The following is a 7,163-nucleotide window of genomic DNA, read 5'->3' on the forward strand; positions in this document are numbered from 1 at the left end:
ATCAAAGGTTAAGATTTGAGGAGATGTTTCCAGAACTTTCAAGAAGGAAGAAGAAGAATAGAAGATGGCTAGATTCATTGAATTTGAACCTAATCATAACCCTAAGATCTACAATTATATTTAAGTAGAAAAAGATCAAAGCTACCTATTTAGGTAGGCATATGAAATGTTTTTAAGGGTTGTTAGACTAGAATTTGCAAAAGCAAGTGGAGAACATACTTGAAAAGGAAAAGTGCAAAGTTTTTGATGTAGGAGATTTCTTGAAGAGTTGCCAATAGATCTAAGTTATTAAGAAAGATGGAGTCTAGTCAATGAGCTAGTATTCAACTAAATTTGGAGATCTAAATTTGAAAAGTGAGTTTTATGTTATAAGATCAAACCTAGATGTTACTTTCTAAGCATTGTGGCAGTAGTAAAATAATTTTGATTATGTTGACCAAATAGTCATTTGTAAATCCTTTAACAAGGTGGCATTCTAAGGGAATGTTCTAAAGTCCTATAAAAAGGCCACTCCTAACAAGGTGATTAAATCCTTTAATGGGCTCACACCTAATAGTGTGTTTTATAACCTCTAACAAGGTTGGCTCTTGACAAAACTCATCCTTGGTTATTCTTTTGATGATGATGTTTTGTGTAATTCATATAGTGGTTTCAATTGTTTTCATAATGTCAATTATATGGATGATTTATATGTGTTTTTATCATTACTTACCCCATACTTGTAACATATCCATTTAGAAAACCTACACAAAACATCCTTGAAAACCATGGAGAGCTCACCTCCTAGCCTAGGTCTCTAAGAGACCACCCATCGAGCTTGGAGAACCAAGATCAACAAGGTAACAATCAAGCACAAACACATAAAACAAAAATACAATATATATCATTTAACACCCTTTTTGATCTTACATAGTAGGTTACGAGAGAAACCAATAAAATGGGTGAAGGTGTGCCTAAAAACCCCAAGGACAAGCCAAATACAAAAAACCAAATATGCCTTTACAAGGCATAAAAAATAAATACCAACTCTCACAAAATTTCTCCACATTCATCAATACAACAGGGATAATGAATAACACACATATGCATCTATAGAAAAATTTACACATCTTTTATTCAAAAAAACAATATAGCACATAGTTTCCAAAATATGGCAAAAGTTCCAACCTTTCTCCAAGCTATAGTAAATGAACCAATTTGAGAAGAGCCCTCTATCCTTCCTTAATCTAATCTCAAAAACCAAAAATCTCTAAAACTAGAGAGTGGGTGAATGGTGTGTCTTTCTTGATATAACCTTTGAGTCTTCGATCAGTTATCTTTGGATTGCTTCCCAATTGCTTGTATAGGACTGAGGTGATATTGAGTTATTATTTTGGTGATGTCATGATTTTGTATATGTGTATTTTATTTTTGATCAGTTCTATTAGGATGATCATATTAGTGAAATCTATGATTATGATCAGTAATATTTTCAATATTTTTCCAGTTGCTTATTTAAGAACTGATGAGTGATTTATGGTAGTATGAGAACTATTTGCTTTTACTAAGCTTAGCATAGGTTATTTGTATGTCATGTTGGGAAGTGGCTTGCAATGAAGGTCGATTCCCTAAAGAGGCTAACGGGTAACCCATTGTAGGTTGTTTTAATAAGTGAAATGAGAGTGAAATGAATTAATCAAAGTCATTATCTTCCCTCACCCATGCCTCTAGTGCTAGTATAGGCTAGGATGAGAGTATGGAGGATGCTTGGTTGCAACCTTTCTTTGTCAGTATGTCTTCTCTGTACGAAAGGATACTAATGCCACATAGAGACACTAGGGGGTTGAAGTATTAAAAGACTATCTGGGTAACCTTAGAGTTGGCTCATGTAATGATACTTTCCCACTTACATAGTAGATTTCCTATGTGTCTTTGTTTGTCTTTGGGTTTAGATGTCACTTGTGTCTTGGTATCTCGAGTTAGATTGCTTTTAGGTTTTCCTTGACCTAGATATTACTTTTGACTTTTGGGATTGTTATCATGTTTGGGACTTGAGACTATCTCCTCAGTACAGTGGGAGTGGAGCTTTTTGGGTTTTATGAGGTTGGGTGGTGGTGCTTTTTACTTTTACCATTGAGATTTGATAGTTTGATGTCAAGGATGGAGTTCCCTATTCTGTACTCTCTTTTATTTTGTTTCTTATGTATTATGATGGATGGTTGTATTGTATTGTATTTGATTTCAAAGATCTTATGAGACGATGTAATCTATTTTTATGATGTACATTCTTTCAGCCTTTCATACCCTGTGACTTGTACAATGAATGATTGTGAATTTTGATTATTGCCAAGTGGCATTCAAGATAATTGTATATTATTTATATAAATTTGTACTTGTAAAAAATCTTTAATGTGGATTTTCTATATATTGTTTTTAGTATTAATTAAACTTAAATGTGATTCAACTTCATGGGACCTTAAGAGATGTAATATGTTTATGTGATGCTTATGTATGAATGTATGTTGTTGCTTCTGCTATTTTATAATTGTTGCTATATATTATCTTTTGGAAAAAAAAATGTTTGGCAAACTTAGTGAAAATTTAGGTCAGTTTGTTTTGGGTCCCTTGGCAGGGTGTTACATGTATGGTGTACATGTATGTTTTACATTATGTTTGACATATTTGATGTGGTTGGGGGAGGGAGTCATAGTCATCTACTAGTTAGGATCTACACAATTTACAATTCCCCACCATTGTCAATTTAGTTTATATATATATATATATATATATATATATATATATATATATATATATATAGATATTAACATGTTTGACTTTTATGCATATTGTAGACACTGGTCATTGAATTCCCTAAATTGCCAGGATGAGCATGTCCTATTGCTATATCTCAATGGTAAAAGAGGGGAGATAGTTCTTAAGTCCAAATCCTAAACCTGAGCCAATGGTCCTAAAATTGAGGAAAACTATATTATTTATTTACCTTTTTAAATTCGTCAAAGTGGTGTGAATTTGCAATTTTTAACCTTTAAGTTTGATTCACAATTTGTCTTTTAGATGAGTTTTCCTATTGAGTTTGTGGGTCTATTGTGATTTTCGGATAAAATTAAATCAACCAAAGAGATTATTAAATGATTTAATGAAACAAAAATTTTATAAAGAAAAATCAAATTTTATTATATTTAATTAATTGAAAAATTAATTAAATGGAAGAAATAAATTTAAAGATTTAATTAAAAGACTAAATTTGGCGCAATTAAATTAAATTTATTTTAATAATAATAAATTTAGAAGTTGCATTAGGCAAGAGCCTATAACACAATGGTAAATTGTAAGCCTCTTATCGAAGAGGTCTTGGGTTCGAATCTACTCCCACTTAATAAATAATAATAATTAATCACAACACATAATAATGAATGTTGGCTTTGGCTTCTTACCAATCAATTTTTTTTAATTTTAGAAGTTGCATTTAAATAATGGTCTTTAAATATTATTATTTGTTAAATTAAAAAAATGAAGTGGGAATAATTCAAATAAAGTTTATTCTAATTAAAGTAAAAAGCATGCACAAGGGAATTAAATAAATCAAATAATTAAAATAATAAAAGTTTATTTTAATAAGAGGCCTTTGCATGTTCAAAAACTAGAAACACTAGGATGAGTTAAACTCTTTATTAAGAGTTTGGAGCTCATTTCTACATACACGGGTTTTGGAAGAGCAATTTTTGGAGATTGAAAGATGAGATATTTTTGAAGGATCTAGGAGATGGAATTTTTGCAATCATTGAGATTTTTATCAGATTGTAGCATCAGAATGAGGTAGGAATTCTATAGAATTCATCTTAGTAAATTTCTTGATATACCTTTATCTTCTTTGTGCCTATTTATGTTTTTTTGTTATGAAAGCAATATCTTGAATTGAAGACCTTGTTGGAAAATGGATTGTTCTTAATTTGGAAATTTCTATGAAGAGTACAATTTGAGGCCCTCATTAGAAGATTTGATTTTAGAAAACAAAAATAAAGGTAGGGTTTGAAAATGAAAAACCAGAATTGGATTGAGCAAATTTGATTGTTTGAAATTACTCTCCCTATCAGGCTATTTGATAAGAGTCTATAAAAATAAATGTATTTTTTATGAATTAAATATTTTTTCTATGAATATAATATATTTTGGTAATGGGATTTTATTTTGTGGAAAGGAGGGTTTTAAAAAAATAAAATTTGAAAAATAAACATTGAGGGGAGATGGGGGCCATCACCTCCCCTACTCCAATTTTTCCTTGTGGGTGTGAGTGCAACAATGTCTCATGTTGCTATACAAAACCATGAAAGTTGCTAGCAACAACTCACACTGTCCTAGTAGTCGTGAGTACTGCTAAGTAGCCTCACATGTTGCACTATAGCTATGAGTGATGTTGAACAACCTCACGGGTTGTCATCAGAGCTGGTAAAAAAATGATTGAGGTGCATTTTTATTATTTTATTTTTAATATGTGTTTTTAAAATTATATATATTATAATATTAAATAAAAGTCATTAAATATAATTTAATGTTAATTTTAATTAGTGTTTAACATCGTTAAATTTAGTTTAAATTAATTAAAGTTAATTTGATTTTAATTAATGCCGATAAGCATTCTACAATGGCAGAATGGGGGAGTGGGATGGTGTGAGCATGTTAATGTTAACATTTATTGTTCTAGGTTAAATTTGACAACCATCTACATGTCAAAAGTTTAAATCTTATTATAAATAGAATATACTTTTAAAAATAATTTAATAAATACCACATAAAATATCCATTTAAATTAGCATATTTGGAGATATAAATCATCCATTTTTTAAGAAATTAAAATAAAAAGATCAAATTAGTAAAAAAGTAAGTAAATGAAGATAAAGGAAATATAAATAATTTTAGATGTAGTAAATTAAATTATAAATATTTCAAGGTAGGAGCCTACAATACAATGGTAAATTGTGAGCCTCCTATGTGGGAGGTCTTATGTTCGAATCTACTCAAGGTTAATAAATAACAATAATAATTAATCACAACACATAACAATAATAATGAATCTTGGCTTTGGCCTCTTATTGATCCAAAAATAAAATAAAATTTATAATTATTTTGTAGTGGATATCTATCGGCATTTCTTTAGATAGATTTATTTAAGATATCTATACTAGTGTGATAAGTAGTTAAAGTAGTTAAGATATTGAGTTTTATTAATTAATGGTTTTTAAGTGGTACATATGTGTTCATTATTATTATTTTTGATGAATAGACCATTTCCACTAATTAAAATTTAAAGATACATATTCACAAAAAAAGGGGCTAGGGGATACAAGATCACCCCATGAGCTCAAACGACATAAGGCCAGATTAACAACTATTCATAAAAAAACATAAGCATAAAGAAGAAAAGCCCTTATGCTATAAAAATAGTGCTAGCCAAGGGTGGGTCTTTATCATTAGAATGCTAGAAGTCATTGGGGTTGGTAGTTGGCTCAGGGGTAGCCCAACTGTCATCAACAATAGTATCCACATCGTTATCTCCCTCCTATTTGGATGGAGAAATGACTAAGTCCAACTGAGGGAAAGCCCATTTGGGGTAATGTTGCACAGATGACCAACTTGCATCAGGGGTAGTAGGAGGAGCCACCAGGGACCAACCTGATCCCAACCTCCATGGAGGTGAGGCCGAGTGGAGATGGCCACCAAAACCATTGGGAGAGTGGTGATGAGGCTGAGATCAGGGAGTATGTGTGCGATGCATAGATCTGCTCTAACCTTGCTAATGACCACAAGGAGTGCAGTCACCAGAGTCGCACAAGAAACTATATAGGGCACATTTCCCTAATGAGCTAATAACTCCTGTAGGTGAGCCAACTCCACCACAACTTTGTCAATTTATACTTGAATTTGCATCATGACATTATTATAGATAAATGCTTTAGAGTACATAGCAACATGACTATCAAGAAATTTGTGAGAGAATAAAACAACATTGCGATCCTTCCAAATAGTAAATAAAATCTCCATTATGAAAGCATACCAAATATGAGCATATATATAAGGAAGCTTGGGCAAATCTCCCAACACAACCATATGCCAAATAAAACCCTGTAGATGAAAAGGCTTGAAAAAGTCATGGATCCAAAGTCAATACTTCTAGGCTCTTTGGCAGAACTAGAATATGTGTAAGAAGCCCTTGGGTTGGCTATGAAAAGGGCATCTAGGATTTGGGACTCCCAAATGCTAGAGCTAAGGGCCCAAAGGCAAGCCCTGGAAGAGGAGACACCAAGAAAAATGAGAATATTCAGCTCTATAATGGAATGCTAGATAGTGGTAACTCTATTACTCTAGTCTTGTAGGAAGAATACAAATGCCAGTGTTGATTGAGAGTATCAACCATCGAAAGATGGGGCACCAACCATGGGTACCCCAGCTTGAGCTTGTAACTAGGCATAGGAGTGGCAGGATACCACTTCCAATCTTTACACCATGGGCAAGATGAGTAAATACCAAGCTTGTGTAACAATTTGAGTGGCATCACAAAAGCTAGAAGATCAATTGTCTGCCAATCTGCACAGATAAGCTTAAATTAAACCTATAGGTCCTCCCATAAGTGAAGGCTCATAATAACCCAAGAAAATAAATCCTTGGGACCTTTGATACCCCTTTGAAACAAGTGTAGAGCGTTGGCTCCTTGTATCTTGGCTAAAGGAACACCTTGAGCTACAAACAAGGGAGACCACCAAAGGTTTTGTTGGGTTATTGAGAAGCCATCTCTAAACCCATTACTTTCCCAATAAAGGCAAGGTTTGAGGGCTTCCCAAGCTTTCCAAATGCTCTTAACAATAAAAGTTCCTTGAATTTGAATAGGTTTAGGAGTCACAAGAAAGGTCTGAAAGCCAATCCCCTTCTAGGCAAGTCGATTAACTAAAAAGCCTGAAGAACCGCAGTGCCATAATAAGTTTTTCTAAGCCTCATCTCTAGTGAGGGCTCAAATGACCCACTTTTTATGAAGGGAAATTCACTACTTGTGAGTGGAAAGTAGCCCAAGCCCACCAGAATATTTGGGCAAACAATAATAATCCCAGGCCACTCTGTAAAAGTCATGATTAACTACATTAGAGGCCTAGAGAAACTCCTAGAGGAGATGC

Source organism: Cupressus sempervirens, chromosome 5, assembly GCF_028749045.1.
Source record: "Cupressus sempervirens isolate cs-2001-9-10 chromosome 5, ASM2874904v1, whole genome shotgun sequence".
In the NCBI taxonomy this organism is placed as follows: domain Eukaryota; kingdom Viridiplantae; phylum Streptophyta; class Pinopsida; order Cupressales; family Cupressaceae; genus Cupressus; species Cupressus sempervirens.